Source organism: Schistocerca gregaria, chromosome 6 (assembly GCF_023897955.1).
Source record: "Schistocerca gregaria isolate iqSchGreg1 chromosome 6, iqSchGreg1.2, whole genome shotgun sequence".
Lineage (NCBI taxonomy): Eukaryota > Metazoa > Arthropoda > Insecta > Orthoptera > Acrididae > Schistocerca > Schistocerca gregaria.
Genome location: NC_064925.1, coordinates 106538543 through 106555833, shown reverse-complemented (window position 1 = coordinate 106555833; position 17291 = coordinate 106538543).

The following is a 17291-nucleotide window of genomic DNA, read 5'->3' as shown; positions in this document are numbered from 1 at the left end:
TCCTAATGCACATCCTCTGATATATTTTCCTCAAATTGAGTGCTATATTTGATGGTAGTAGACTTATCTTTGCGAGTAATGCCCTCCTTGTACATGCTAATCTAATTATGATACCCTCCTTGATTCGTTCGCCATAACTGCTAAATAATATAGTTAAAGTCAGTTTGGATTCGTGATCTGCGAAAAAGATTTCGTAATATCTTCAAAGTGTGTTTATTGGAAATATTGGGTGTCTGTGTACCAGGATCCACAGTTAATCTTCTGTTTTCCCAAAGATTATGTGGTCGTACCCAAATAAATGCATTTTTATTTAGGTTTTCTTTTGTTGACCGTCCTTAATCAATTTCTTTAACATACAGATTAAGAGGATGCTTTCCTTTCTGTGTACCTGTATGCTACTTTAACCCTGCGAAACTGGTCGTTAATAGATCATCACTTAACAGCTGTTTATGGTTTTTTTCATGTTCAATTTACCACAAATTTCAACGGCTGTGGCAGCACATATTACAAAATTGTATGTGAAATATAAGAGTGCTTTGATTTTTCTCACATCCTTCTTTCAATCGTTCATATGATATTATGTCAGCGCCTAAATTTCGTGTACAACATCTTCCTGTTGATCTGTTTCATCATACCATAAGTCTTTGTAGTTTTCTGTTTAGCTGTTTAGTCAGCTTATAGGTATACTGCTGTTATTCAAGTAAATAATTTTCAGTATTTCTATGAGTTTCTCAAGTCATATTTTTTACTTTGTCCGTTTTTGCTATAGAGATTTTCATTTGCATTACTAGGATTCTCTAGATTGTTATGATAACTTTGTAAGACGGGTTTTCGGTTCTCTGCCGATAAGTGTGTTTGTGTTCATTTTAATCGTTCTCGTCGTCTTTTTACTTTGCCTGCCTTGCATATGGGGGATACTGTCCTACATTTTAGAGACACAGTGCGGTTTCTGGGCCTAATTTTTGACTCCAGGTTGTCATAGCTGCCACACCTACGAGACTTGAAAGCCAGAACTCTGAAGGCACTGAACATCCTCAAGTGCCTCAGCCACAGGTCTTGGGGAGCGGACAGGGCTCGTCTCCTTCAGTTTTACCGAGCTTTCGTGCGTTCGCGGTTGGACTATGGGTGCACAGTATATGGGTCAGCGAGGCCTTCTTATTTGCAGATCCTTGACACTGTTCATCATGCTTGGATTCGACTGGCCACGGCTGCTCATCGGACCAGTCCCATAACCAGCCTCTGTGCTGAGGCTGGGGAACCGCCACTTACCATCCGGCGGCAGCTCCTGCTGGTGCGCCAGGCTTGTAAGTTTCTTGCAGCTCCCAGCTCGCCTGCTCACCATCTTGTTGCCCATCCAACTCTGGACCGCCTTTTTTCCCGCCGTCCCCGGGCTACGTTGCCGTTTGGGATCCGTGTGCAACGTGTACTAGAGTCCCTCGGTGTGGAGTCTGTACAACCCCAAATCCAGGGTTTTCACCGTCTGCCACCCTGGTTACTGAAGAGGCCCGGAGTGATTTTAGATTTATTGCAGTACAAGAGAGATTGCACTCCTTCCACCGTTTTTAATGCAGCATTTTCTGCCATTTTATCTGAGCACCACGACTATGTAGCTGTTTTTACGGATGGGTCGAAACAAGGGGATTCTGTTGGTTGCTCAGTTGTTTTTCCAGATCGTGTCTTCAAGGTCCGCCTGCCTCAGACTTTCGCTGTCATTGATGCAGAATTGTGTGCGATCTTGCGGGCACTGGAGCACATGAGACATTCTTCCTCTCCTAAATTTCTTGTCTGTTCCGATTCACTCAGTGCCCTTCACTTAATGCAACGTTTGTATCCGGCAGACAAAACTGTCCAGACCATACAGGATGCCCTCCTCCGACTACAGCGACTGGGGCAGGTTGTAGCTTTCTGCTGGGTTCCGGGGCATGTCGGCATTGCTGGGAATGAAAGGGCAGATCTCGCAGCCAAGGAGGCGTCTCTCGCCCCACACGCATCTCAGTGTGCTATCCCCTTGCACGCACTCACCTCGCTGTTGAGCTCACGGGTTATGCGTCGGTGGGAGGATGAGTGGCTGGAAGTGACTGACAATAAGCTCCGTATAGTCAAGCCCACAACGCGTGTGTGGTGTACTTCCTTTCAGGCCCATCGACGGGACGAGGTTCTCCTCAGTCGGCTTCGAATAGGCCCCAGCCCTATGACGCATGGCTACCTGCTCCGGCGAGAGGACCCTCCAATGTGTGGTGCTTGCGGCGTCCAGGTCACTGTGCGCCACGTTTTTTTGGATTGCGTTTTATTTTCTGACCAGCGGGCCGCAGCTGACTTGCCAGCGGACGTGCCATCTCTTTTAGGCAACACTCGGACGAATGGGGCTAAAGTTTTAAAGTTCTGAGGCATGTCAAATGTTTTTACAAAGATTTTAGGGAGAGGATTTTAATTTGCTCACTGTGTGACAAGCTAGCCCATATTTTATGTAAGTGGGCAGCCAATAACAATTTCCTGTGACACTCTTGTTCGTATGTTTCCCCTTTCCTTAGGTTTTACTTCCTTATGTAACATTTTCCTTCTTTTCCTGCTTTCTTTGAGAGTGTGCTTTAGTTTTCTTAGGTCTGTCCACGTTCGTTCCTTTTAATGTGTGTCAGGGCGCTGATGACCTCGATGTTGAGCGCCCATAAGCCCCAACACACCATGATAACTTTGTTCTTTCCTTTTAATGCTTGCTTCGTTCCTTCCAACCATCTTGGCAATTTGTTCTTTGTCGGCTTTTTGGCAGGTTTCCGTAAAGCTTCTCTTGCGGCTTCGCGGATGGAATTATTGCGTCCGCTGTACGCATGCATGTTGATAATGACATTTTCTGGTTCGCGTTGAAATAGTGTATTAACGACCTCAATCCTCTTCACTTTATGTGTTCATATTGGAGACTGGAATTTCCAATGTTTCTGAGCTGTCTTCCGTTGCCGTTCTCGCAACCTTCCACAAAGGTTCCAGCTACGTAAATAATGTGTATTGTAGTCTCTACTCGTAAATTTCTTTATTTTTATCTTACAAGTAGGAAAAACAAAAAATTGGTACTATAAGTTAAAACATACATCGTTACCAAAGTATATTGGTGGCTGTTCTCGCTCAGAGTATGTCGGTAATAGACTACAATTATGTTTGGTATTGGTGTACTGCAAGCTCTAGTATTAAATCTCCACTTATAACGAGGGAGACATTCTTTTTCAGTTTAGCCAGTTGTTTACGAAGTGTGTTATCAGACATTTCTATTATCTTTCCTTCTCTCTTCCTCCGGTGCGTACACTGCAAATATTGTTACATGACCAGTTTAAATGCCGCTGATACTATCTCTTGTAATAGGAGAGTTCTGAAAGTATATAAATACTATAGGACTAAAGGAGACCACTGACCGAGAAGCAAAGGCATTGAGTCGTAGATAGCCGCATGCAAAAAGGAAAGAAAAGTTCCTAGTTTTCGTAGTAACTCGTTTCTCGAACTAGAGTACAAATAGACACAAAAATCACAAAGATAGACCCGCATGCATACACAAATCTATGCCCCTATGTGTTCGAACTGCAGCACTGACGTTGTGTGTCCAGCCTGGGTATGTGTATGCGTGTGATTTGTATGTTTGTTTGTATTCTAGCTCGGGAAAGGAGTTCCCAAGGTAGCAAGTTTTCTTCCTTTCTCGTGTGTGCCTGCTGATACTCTCCGTTGAAATATACAATTGTAGAACACGAATGTTGCCTTCCGTTTCGCATATGTGTATGAGCAGTGCAACACGTGCCTCTGTTCTGCTCCCCATGTCCACTCCACTATATATAAAAGACAGTTGTCGACATCTTTAGTCGTTTTGCGCTTCTTTTTAGTTTCTATTATTGGTTCAACATTTATTCCCCTTTGTCGTAGTATTTGTATTAACACATTCTCTTTTTGATTGACACCACGCATAGTCCATGTACAGAGATTCAATTCGTATTTAATACCTACTTTATACGTCCAGGTTTTTTCTTCCGGGGTTGTTCCATTGAGGCTTATGAGTGTTCTCCACTTTCCTCTAGGAGAACTTACTTACAAACCTAGCTAGCCACTGTAGTCTGGTGGTGGAGCTGCCATCTTTTTTTGTCATGATTTCCTTCATGTAGCCGAAAGTTCCAGTTAACGTGTCAGAAACCCGTCTTTCGCCCTCTCTTTCGCCCTTTCTTCTAGGTATAGTTCTTGTAAGCAACTTGGATGAATGAGCTTTAAACTAAGAGTGCGGTAGTTCTTGCACTTGCCTGCTCTTGCTGTCTCCGATTTGCGTGCATGATATTTCTCCGAAAGTCTCCAACCTCATAGATTCTACGTATCAACTTCAGTAATCGTTTGGTTTATATTTCCCCCCATTGTGATCAGAAATTCCGAAAGAATGTTATCCATCTCTTCTGTCTTACTTGATTGCAAGATGGCGCTAACTACTCGCTTGCTACAGCAAGGTAAATGTTAAAATTTAGTTCACCGACGTAAAAGCCGTAATAATATGCCATATCAAGCTTTTGCACAGCAGGCTTTTTTCTTCTGGTAAAATACATAAGAAACTGTAAAAAAAGGGGGGGAGAATAGAAATGACAGTAAAACTGTGGGACTCCTCGAAAAAACATACACTACTGGCCATTAAAATTGCTACACCAAGAAGAAATGCAGATGATAAATGGGTACTCATTAGAGAAATATATTATACTAGAACTGACATGTGATTACATTTTCACGCAGTTTGGGTGCATATATCCTGAGAAATCAGTACCCAGAACAACCACCTCTGACAGTAATAACGGCCTTGATACGCCTGGGCTACGATGGCATGTACATGCAGAGGTACAGCTGGCCATGCAGCTTCAACACGATACCACAGTTCATTAAGAGTAGTGACTGGCGTATTGTGACGAGCCAGTTGCCTGGCCACCATTGACCAGATGTTTTCAATTGGTGAGAGATCTGGAGAACGTGCTGGCAAGGGCAGCAGTCGAACATTTTCTCTATCCAGAAAGGCCCAGTACAGGACCTGCAACATGCGGTCGTGCATTATCCTGCTGAAATATAGGATTTCGCAGGGATCGGATGGAGGGTAGAGCCACAGGTCGTAACACATCTGAAATGTAACCTCCACTGTTCAAAGTGCCGACAATGCGAACAAGAGGTAAACGAGTCGTGTAACCATTGGCACCCTACACCCTCAGGCTGGGTGATACGCCAGTATGGCGATGACGAATTCACGCTTCATATGCGCGTTCACCGTTATGTTGCCAAACACGGATGCGACCATCATGATGCTGTGAACAGAACCTGGATTCATCCGAAAAAATGACGTTTTGCCAATCGTGCACTCAGGTTCGTCGTTGAGTACACCATCTCAGGCGCTCCTGTCTGTGATGCAGCGTCAAGGGTAACCGCAGCCATGGTCTCTGAGCTGATAGTCCATGCTGCTGCAAACGTCGTCAAACTGTTCGTGCAGATGGTAGTTGTCTTGCAAACGTTCCCATCTGTTGACTCAGGGATCCCGACGTGGCTGCACGATCCGTTACAGCCTTGCGGATAAGATGCCTGTCATCTCGACTCCTAGTGATACGAAGCCATTGTGATCCAGCACCCTCCTGAAACCACCGATTACATATTCTGCTAACAGTCATTGCATCTCGACCAACGCGAGCAGCAGTGTCACGATACGATAAACCGCAATCGCGATAGGCTACAATCCGACCTTTATCAAAGTCGGAAACGTGATGGTACGCATTTCTCCTCCTTACACGAGGCAACACAACAAGTTACACCAGGGAACGCCGGTCAACTGCTGTTTGTGTATGAGAAATCGGTTAGAGACGTTCCTCATGTCAACATGTTGTAGGTGTAGCCACCGGCGCTAACTTTGTGTGAATTTCTTAGAGTTTCTTAGAAGTAGATACCTTAGGGGTTGCGAAGCAACTCAAATCGCTTGATACGGGCAAATCTTCAGGTCCAGATTGTATACCGATTAGGTTCCTTTCAGATTACGCTGATACTATAGCTCCCTACTTAGCACTCATATACAACCGCTCGCTCAGCGATAGATCTGTACCTACAGATTGGAAAATTACGCAGGTCGCACCAGTGTTCAAGAAGGGTAGTAGGAGTAATCCATTTAACTACAGACCTATATCATTGACGTCGGTTTGCAGTAGGGTTTTGGAGCATATACTGTATTCAAACATTATGAATCACCTCGAAGGGAACGATCTATTGACACGTAATCAGCATGGCTTCAGAAAACATCGCTCTTGCGCAACGCAGCTAGCTCTTTATTCGCACGAAGTAATGGCCGCTATCGGCAGGGGATCTCAAGTTGATTCCGTATTTCTAGATTTCCGGAAAGCTTTTGACACCGTTCCTCACAAGCGACTTCTAATCAAGCTGCGGAGCTATGGGGTATCGTCTCAGTTGTGCGACTGGATTCGTGATTTCCTGTCAGGAAGGTCACAGTTCGTAGTAATAGACGGCAAATCATCGAGTAAAACTGAAGTGATATCAGGTGTTCCCCAGGGAAGCGTCCTGGGACCTCTACTGTTCCTGATCTATACAAATGACCTGGGTGACAATCTGAGCAGTTCTCTTAGACTGTTCGCAGATGATGCTGTAATTTACCGTCTAGTAAGGTCATCCGAAGACCAGTATCAGCTGCAAAGCGATTTAGAAAAGATTGCTGTATGGTGTGTCAGGTGGCATTTGACGCTAAATAACGAAAAGTGTGAGATGATCCACATGAGTTCCAAAAGAAATCCGTTGGAATTCGATTACTCGATAAATAGTACAATTCTCAAGGCTGTCAATTCAACTAAGTACCTGGGTGTTAAAATTACGAACAACTTCAGTTGGAAGGACCACATAGATAATATTGTCGGGAAGGCGAGCCAAAGGTTGCGTTTCATTGGCAGGACACTTAGAAGATGCAACAAGTCCACTAAAGAGACAGCTTAACACTACACTCGTTCGTCCTCTGTTAGAATATTGCTGCGCGGTGTGGGATCCTTACCAGGTGGGATTGACGGAGGACATCGAAAGGGTGCAAAGAAGGGCAGCTCGTTTTGTATTATCGCGTTATAGGGGAGAGAGTGTGGCAGATATGATACACGAGTTGGGATGGAAGTCATTACAGCATAGACGTTTTTCGTCGCGGCGAGACCTTTTTACGAAATTTCAGTCACCAACTTTCTCTTCCGAATGCGAAAATATTTTGTTGAGCCCAACCTACATAGGTAGGAATGATCATCAAAATAAAATAAGAGAAATCAGAGCTCGAACAGAAAAGTTTAGGTGTTCGTTTTTCCCGCTCGCTGTTCGGGAGTGGAATAGTAGAGAGATAGTATGATTGTGGTTCGATGAACCCTCTGCCAAGCACTTAAATGTGAATTGCAGAGTAGTCATGTAGATGTAGATGTAGATGTAGAATGCTCTGACAAGGTGATCTTTTGTATGTCACAGCATCTTCTTCCTGTCGGTTAAATTTCGCGTCTGTGGCACGTCATCTTCGCGGTGTAGCAGTTTTAATGGCCAGTAGTGTGCAGTCCAGGGACATAAGCGTGACTGTTGTTTAACCTGATAGTTGAATCACCCAGAGTACAAGGCTCACTTGCTACGGCTTGCATAGCATGACCGTTAGGAGATTTTATTCTCCTTGTAAATGATAATGATAGTAGGAGAATCCCCCAGGGCACGCCGAAAAGTATTGACTCCGAATTTGTTATACTGTTCTCAATGTCGGTTGAGGAATTACATGTCATGCATATTACTTGGTCGACTTTCCCACTTCGCTGACGCATGTTGCCACCCCCTGCCGTTGGCCGGTTCCGTAGTGCAGCGCATAAAACGGCGGTGTGTAACGTAACTATTTCGGTGCGTAAGAAACAGCGTGCTGACATCCAGTTTCTAACAGCACGGAACTTTCTCTGCACATGGAGCACCGTCTTCTTCAGCGTGACAATGCCAGACCACACACGAACGCTGCGACATCTGCAACAATCTCACGCCTTGGGTTCAGTGTCATCGATCATCATCCATACAGTCTCCACTTGACCCCATCCGATTTTCATATCTTCCTAAAACTTAAAAAAACAGCTTCGACAGCATCACTTGGATAGTGACCAAGCGGTAGAAGCAGACGTGAGCTTGTGGCTTGGTCAACAAAGTCAAACATTCTACAGTGACGTTACCAAAAAATTCGTCTCTAGTTGTTCGTCGCCAGGGTGACTATGTTGACAAATAAATATGTGGACATGTAGTGTGTTAACAAAGTTTGCTTCATTTAAAACGCTATGAGAGTTTTCACATAAAAATTCGGAGAATCACTTTTCAGCACGCCTTCGTATAATATACGTATACTGCTCGGTAGACTGAAGTAGTCGTAAGTATAGCGGCGAGTCTTCTGTTTATATACGCGAAAATACGTTCTAGACAGGGAATAACACGACGCCACACCTTATCAAGAGCTCTTGGGAAAGACTTCCCTGACCAAGACTGCGTGAGCAACAACAGCACGGCATCAATACTGTGAGAGCAATAGAGTATCGGGGTACCACGCCTGCTAAACAATAAATTTTGAATTGAATTCAGTCATGACGTTAATATACTTGCTCGACTGATGTATTACCTCATATTGCACCAGGCCAAGTCTCTTATGGCAACTGATGGTGAATTAAAACTGGAATATTATCATTAAAGGTAGATAGGTAAATGCAGTATGTGTTTTTCACAACATACCAGAACTACATTGCAGCATTTAAACTCTCGCAATTAGTGAAATGACAGTATTTTAATGTGATTTTTCAACTGTAGTTTAATGTATTGAACAGTGCAGAGCATTTGTTCTTCGGAAACTCTAGAAATTTTTACTTTTCGCATGCATGGAAGAGGATTAGCTAACAATAACGCAGTCAGATGTAGAACACTTTAATTAACCATTATGCATTTGCCGGGAATTTATGTTAGGTCCGTATTGCGGGTGCTCTCGCCTGGACCGGAAATGATATTCTTCGCGCCCCCAGAATGGAGAAAGTGAACGCAGACCGACATTTTAAGACCATTCGGAATTCACGTTCGGAGCGTTTCTAGGCGCTTCAGTCTGGAACCGCGCGACCGCTGCGGTCGCAGGCTCGAATCCTGCTTCGGGCATGGATGTGTGTGATGTCCTTAGGTTAGATAGGTTTAAGAAGTTCTAAGTTCTAGGGGACTGATGACCTCAGGTGTTAGGTCCGATAGTGCTCAGAGCCATTTGAACCATTTGCTTTTTATGTCTTCTCTACGTCGTCCATTATTAAATATTTTTCTGCGCAAATTACAGAACTCATCTACTACTTTTAGTGTCTTGCTTTATAATCTAACTTTCTCATCGTCTCCTGAATTACTTAAACTACATTCCGTCACCCACATTTCACTTTTGTTCATGTTCATGTTATAATCTCCTTTCAAGACGTCATCCACTCCGTTCAACCACTCTCCCAAGTCCTTTAACATCTCTGATAGAATTAGAGTTTCGTTGGCAAACCTCAGAGTTTTTCTTACCGAATTCCTTCCGTACATTTTACATTTTATCTTTTTTTGCTTGCTCAGAGCTCAGATTGAATAACATTGGGGAGAGGCTACAAACCCCTCTCACCCCTTACCAATCACTACTTCCCTCTCACGACCTTCGAGTATTAGAACTGCAATTTGGTTTCTGTGCAAGCTGTATACTCCCTTCGCTCCCTGTGTTTTTCGCAGGGTAGCCGCGCGGTCTAGGGCGCCTTGGAACGGTCCGTGCGGCTTCCCCCATCGGAGGTTCGAGTCCTCCCTCGGTCATGTGTGTGTGTGTGTGTGTGTGTGTGTGTGTGTGTGTGTGTGTGTGTGTGTGTGTGTGTTGTCCTTAGCGTAAATTAGTTTAAGTTAGATTAAGTAGGGTGTAAGCTTAGGGACCGATGACCTCAGCAGTTTGGCACCATAACACCTTACCACAAATTTCCAAATTTTTCCCTGTGTTTTAGCCTGCTGCCTTCATAATTTCCAAGAGTAGATTCCTATCAGCATTGGCAAACGTTTTCTCTAAGTCCAGTAATGCTATAAATGGAGCTTTTGTTTTTCGCTGGGTCTTACTGCCTAGCTGGTGCTTTTTCTGGATGCACGAACACCAGTTGCATGCTTTCTACAGTGCGATTCTCATTTTCTTTTACAATTTCTGCTTCGGATAATACTGCAGTCAGAATGAAGAATTGCTACCAAAAACATCACAAACGATGAATTACCTATACCTAAATGTGGAGCAGGCTTCAAAGGGCGCCATACAACCTGAACACTGTAAGCTGACTCCCGTAACTTAAGCACTAACTATGTAGGCCACAGCACCATATTAATTTATGCAAATATCAAATGTAAAAGAATCCCACTAGATAGACGTACCCATTGAGTGCATCTGTGGAGTGACTCTTATCAAATTTTTATTCGTTGCCTGACTATGTTAGTTTTGTTGGTTGGTTAAAAACTACTACAAAAATTTCCACGTAGTATGCATTAACGACATCAGTTAAATCTTTTGAGTTCCACACTAACGAACCTACAGAAAATCCTAAGAGAATAATTATTAATGATTTGATCTGTAGTAAGTTCTGCGTACTATCTCCTACAAAATTATATTCTGCGGACTTAACAGTGTTTAAACACACTGACACAGTTCCATTACAATAAATGGCAATTTCATAGTTTTACGCCCATTGAAATAAATTTCTGTTTGCCCAATTTTGACTTCATTGGCATTTTCAACTGACCCATCATTCACACGAATATCTGATCATTTTCTCCTAACAGATGGTACATAGATTTTATCGGACCATGATGAGTGGGTGTTGTGTGATGTCCTTAGGTTAGTTAGGTTTAAGTACGTTCTAAGTTCTAGAGGACTGATGACCATAGATGTTAAGTCCCATAGTGCTCAGAACCATTTGAACCAATTTTTTTATCGGACATTAAAACATATTATATATTCAAAATAGGTTAAACTCAGTTTTTCTAAAATAGTTCCTGTACTTGCTGTAGTTCTCGAACAACAATCCAGGTATATGTGGAGTGGACCAAACGTTTTTAGTGCCCGAGGAGTATTATCAACGACGTGTTCGATCAGCATGCTTAATAGTATACTTGTGTGAACTATTTTTCAACAAATCAGTTGAAATTCATTAGTTATGGCGTTTTAGATTCGAAAGGAGAGAGACTGGACTTCATTCCGCTAATATTTTTTCATTATGAACCAGATTTTCAGCTGATTAGGGGATCACCTGGTGAAAACCTACCAACAAAAATCTGCTTATCTGTCAGTTGACAATCTACTTTCAGAAAACTACTTACTCGCAAAATGAAGATAGCCAAATGAGCCGAAAACTGGTTCGTCTGTTTTTTGTTCTTAAGTACCCAATGTTTCTACAAGGAAGTGATGCAAGAATCCATTAATAAAAATATTTTTTAATATTTGCAAAATAAAATGATTTCATTTAACGTTTTATTTGCTCTGCATTAAAGTTTTAAGAAAAAATACTTTACTGTCTTTTTTCCGAGTATGCTGAACTTCCTACAGGGGACTATAGAAAGTAAGCTGCACACTATTATGGCAGACCTGGGGACCATACTGCAAACTGACAGATATATGACACTATTTCTCAGCTTAGTCATCAAATCTTTGTAAACAATGATGGGACCGGTGTATCAGTCGATCAATGTATCGACTACACAATTTCCTCCCATGGCCGCGGAGCCATTGAAGAAACGCTTTGTAAGTGTCTTCATCGTTGGAAAATCATTATGCCCTACATGTTTTTTGGCTTCCTGGTTGCCAAGATTTCATCGTATGGCAGTGGTTCCCAACCTGGGGGTTATTACCCCTGAGGGATAAAATGTAAGAATTCTGAGGGTAAAAAGAAAAAGGGTGAAATGGTGTTTCGGTTACGAAACTAAGTTATTTTTCGATCATTAGTATATTATCACTATTCCGTAAGATTGCACCGCTAATTACATAAGTTAACAATAACAACGTTTTTTCCAATAGTACCATCAACACTGACCATGTTGTGGAAGTTACGGCTTCTTAAATGAATGAATGAAGATCTTCCTCACATAGCTCACCAACTACACACCTAGTTGTTACTATGCATCTACAACAGTAAAATTAAGTACATACGTAGCACATGCTCAAATGTATCGTGAAAATGTATTTTCCGAACTGTAGGTAGTAGTAGAAGTGGTCAAACACAAAGCGTTGGCAGGCCGAGATCTTCCAGTTTCTTCCAGTTCAGAGGTAAGAAGTCCAGCAATCATGTGATTTACAAACAGGATCCCTAAGGACAGTGCGTTTCAAAACGAATTTATGGCTTTTAAGACTTTGTGTCATTTATTACATTCGATGTACAATTATAAATAAAACATCAAATGAAATAGCAACTCACATAGTTTTCTTACAATTGTTCGCCATTCGCCACCCATCAGCGTGTCAGGAGTAATTGTTGCAACAATGCTGTTTCTAAAGTTAGGAAGATCAGCTGGTAGACGAGGCACATGTACTTGATCCTTTGTGAACCCGCAAAGCTATAAATCACGTGGCGTTAGATCGTATGTGAACATGGAGGTCACACAAAACAAGCTCTGTCATCCGAATTCTTGTGACCAATCCAGCGGTCAGGTGCAAACACGTACTGAGTTACGACGCCGGCCGGGGTGGCCGAGCGGTTCTAGGCTCTGCAGTCTGGAAGCAAGTGACCGCTACGGTCGCAGGTTCGAATCCTGCCTCGGGCATGGATGTGTGTGATGTCCTTAGGTTAGTTAGGTTTAAGTAGTTCTAAGTTCTAGGGGACTGATGACCTCAGACGCTACGTCCGATAGTGCTCAGAGACATTTGAACCATTTTTTTTTTTAGTTATACCAGTGACACAGCGCATCATCTTGCTGCCAAAAAAAGTTCTATGGTTCAGCTTCTTACAATTGACGAAAATCCATTGTTCTAAAGCTTCAAGATACGAAATACGAGTTGCAGTTGCTTCACTAGAAAATAAAGGTCGTGAGTATGGCACAAAAAACATTCAATTTTGGGGAATATCTTTGTAACCATACCATCTCATGAGGATTTTCTAACCCCTATATGCACACATTATTTTTGGTCTCATTTCCACTCAGGTAAAATGTCGATTCATCACTGAAGACAACGCGGCCCAACAAAACTTAATCCTCCGGCAGCAACATTTCGTTTGGACAGATAGCACGTAAACCATACTCCGTAGGCTTTAGAGCTTGGAATTACTAATCCACAACTAGCCTTCCGAGCTGATTTCTTGGGGCTACACGTGAAACACATTCATTCGTTCACACCGTTCTTCAGCCAATCTTGCGCACAAGTACGCAAACAAAAATGTTTCTCTTTCATTTGATGTATTATTTACATTTGTAAGTTGAATATAAAAAAATGCTAAAAAGCTTTAAATCCCGTTTATTCATTGTGAAACATCTGGTATAGTGGACACATATTAATTTGTTTGATTCTGAGTTATGGTGCACGCTGTGGGTGAACCGAGTGTTACTAGGGCGCAGAGAAAGCTTGTTTTGTAATCGGTGTCTACCAACCCTATGGACAGTTAGCTTTCTTTTCTGAGTCGTAGTTTTAGGTAACACTTGCAATAGTCTGATAACTGCTACATTCATCTATACAAAAAGTTTTTTTTTTAGAAATAAGCCTGATGGGTTGTATCACTGAGTCATTAGCTCGTGTTTTAAGAAAACGCCAAAAGAAATTGTTTAAAAAAATTCGTTTCCATTTATAAAGCTTCGTTAGTGGAGACGATGGAGGAGGGAGGGCTCGGGATATAGCGTCGGGGTAATAGTCTCAGAAAGGTTGGGAACCACTGTCGTATGTGGTTAACGTCAACACCCTTCCTTCCCTCTCAGCATCACAAACGCCTGAGCGGCCTTCGTGCAGTTGTTGGTACTATTTCACAACGATTGGACGCGACACTGTATTTGTTCTACAGACTGTCAGAATTTCACTTTGAATCTGTGTGTAATCTAGAGGTTTTGCTCATAAGACTCGTATAGTCCCGCGTACATCAACTTTGGAGCAAGTTACTGTCGCCACGCAATCTCAGTTCTACACTCTCATCCGTACCACATCAGAAACGTGTCTGCGGGAAATCTGGTACAGCTACTCTATTGGACAACGCCCCATTTTGCGTGGGTCAGCATGTGTACCTTACTTTTTGAAGTAACTATAAATGTAATGAATGATGTATGCAGAGTTATCTTTATTTATTAAAAAAATAAGACAGTGATCATAAATTACTATGTCCTCCAGATGAGTAAATATTACTTTATTGTTACGTAGATCAACGTAAGCATTCCTGTATGTCTATCTATGTAATTAAAAAAAACTCTAAAACTGTCATATGTGTACGTTGGAAATGTTTGCCAAGAAGTGCTTGTGTAACAGAATACAATAACACCATTTTGAAAAACTTCGTCTGACTGGTTGTCTGTCTGAACACACTAATCTCCAAAACTACCCGACAAAATTTCGTGGGGTTTTCGCAGGTAACCTTAGCATAGGGCCTACATACAGGCTTTATTTCACCAACGTTGGATCATTAAAAATGATATCTTAATTTAAAGTTGTAGGAGTCTGCTCAGCTTATTAGTTCGGGTGTTTTCCTCAGTAACACGGTCATTACGGCGTGGTACACCAAAGAACAAATAGATGGCACTGTTAGTTTCGTAGTACTCCTGAGAACCAATAGATGGCGTTGTTAATTATTTTTTACCTCAGTGACAGACCATTGTTTGAGCTTTACGTCAGTGACAGAATGAACCACTGCAATTTTATCTTCACGAATACAAACTAACATTGACTTTACTTGGCTACAACACAAAGAATTACTGATTTCGCTTTGTGTTTTAAAAACTGAACGAATCTGCTTTGCTTTTTTCGAGAAGTTTTATTTGTATCTGACTTCTTAGGTAGGAAAAACGAAACAATACAAGTTCCCGTACCTTCCATCCCACAGAAGGGGTGCCCCAAGGCTCCGCGCTCTCATCTCCTCAACACTGCTGATATGCCCACCAGTCCACACTCTTCAGTATGCTGGTGCATTGCTTTTCTCACCCTCTGTCCTACAATTCAGGCATCCCAACGATCCCTCCAAATCCACCTTAGTCAGTTTACTTCCTGGTGTAATCAATGGCTCCTCAAAATCAATCCCTCCGAAACCCGGGCAACAATTATAGGAAACCTTTCGTCTCCATGACTTCTACCTTACCATTTACGACCGTCCTATCCAGTTAACTAACACACTAAAATATCTTAGACTACCCCACGACAGGAAACTAAACTGGAACCCTCACCTTATACCCATCCAACAGAAAGCTCACTACAGACTAAAAATACTAACAGGCCAAACTTGGGATTACACCCCTCCACTATTCTCCGCAAGTTCAAAATCCTGATCCGACCCATCCTCAGCTGTGCCAATGTTGCACTGATATCCGCACCAGCAAAGTTCTACAAGCCCCTACATATCCCCGAACGCCATGCACTCAGTCTCGCCTTCTGCAACCATTTACCTTCCTGTAAGTGGACCCTCTGATACCTTATAAAATTCCCATCCATCCTCCCCACATCAAACACCTCCGCATTTTATATACTATCCGTAAATCGGACTCATATAACCCCACTGTCCTGCCTCATATCACCAATTCTGGTATGGTGCTGCGTCTTCACAAACGCATCCCTCCAGCCCTACATCTACACACCCTCCATAGCCTATCTCAACGCAACTTCGACCAACTCCCTTTCCCAGAAAACGAGATCCGACCAGATATTTATCTCTCGTACCAATTTTCTTTCCCCACCTACCCCGCTACTCATCAGGTCTCCTCTCTCCTTTTACCTCTCCATTCACTCCATCCCATTCCTCTTGCAACCACTGCTCTAGCTACACCCACACTACTTTTCACCGTCTGCCTTTCCCATCAACTGTATTTCACCCTATACACCTCGGCTCCATAGTTTTCTACCCATAACCTTAAGGAAGATACTCTCCCCTCTGGCAATACTTCTCACCCTAGTGCAGATCCTTCAGATTTTAAGTGAAACTGCAGTGTTTCAGTATTTTATCAGAAGAATTTCATCTTCCTGCTATGTTTTTCTAAAAAGTATATATTTTCGTTTTCTAGCTGTTCGCCTCTGATCACTTGATCACTAATTTAAAATCCCCAAATTTTGTTTCTCTCTCTCTCTCTCTCTCTCTCTCTCTCTCTCTCTCTCTCACTCTCTCTCAACCTCCTTCGCTACTGAGTTTGTATGGTGATTTTGGTGGGCAGGGGGAAAGCTACTAAGTCCGTTTTGATTGTTTACGAATAAAATTGCGTAGGAAATGGTTTAATCTTTTTTAATACTCTATAACGGTTAAAAAATGAGGACTATGAGCTCTCAAGAAAGCGCTGAAGATCATGACGCGAGACACGCTGCACCGTGAGAAAATAAGGCTTTAGCTCACTCACTGGAAACTCCTTCCGAAGGTAGCTGTGATGTAAGTCTAATCGAGAACGTCATGCATTATCTCTCCCCTCACTACAAATTATAAACTAGTACGGACATATATACCACTTCGGAGCCAGAGCGGGTCGCTAGTGTTTTATAAAAGTGAATGCCTGCCTGAAAAATCGTCCCTCATTCCCGAAAAAAAAAGTCTCACACTTCCACATCTACATCTAAATATATACTACCCAGACCACCGTACGGTGGCTGGTGGAGGGCATCCTGTATCACAACTTGTTTTCCTTTCCTCTTCCACTTGCAAGTAGAGCGGGGGGAAAACATCTCTCTCTATGCCTCCGCATAAGCCGTAATTTCTCGTATTTCATATTTGTGCTCCTTACGCGCAGCGTATGTTGGTATCAGTAAAATCGTTTCGTAATCAGTTTCAAATTCCTAGTCTCTAAATTTTCTCAAGAGTTTGTTTTCGAAAAGAACGTCCCTTTCCCTCCAGGAATACCAATATCAGTCCCCGAAGCATCTCCGTGACACTTACGTGTTGTTCGAACCTACCGGTAACAAGTCTAGCTGCCCGCCTCTCAATTGCTTAGACATCTTCCTTTAGTCCGACCTGGTACGGATCCTAAATAATCGACCGGTACTCAAGAACAAGCTTCACCAGCGCCCTGTATGCGATCTCCTTGACAAGTGAACTAGTCTTTCCTAGTCGACCATTCGCTTTCCCTATCACATTTCTCATATG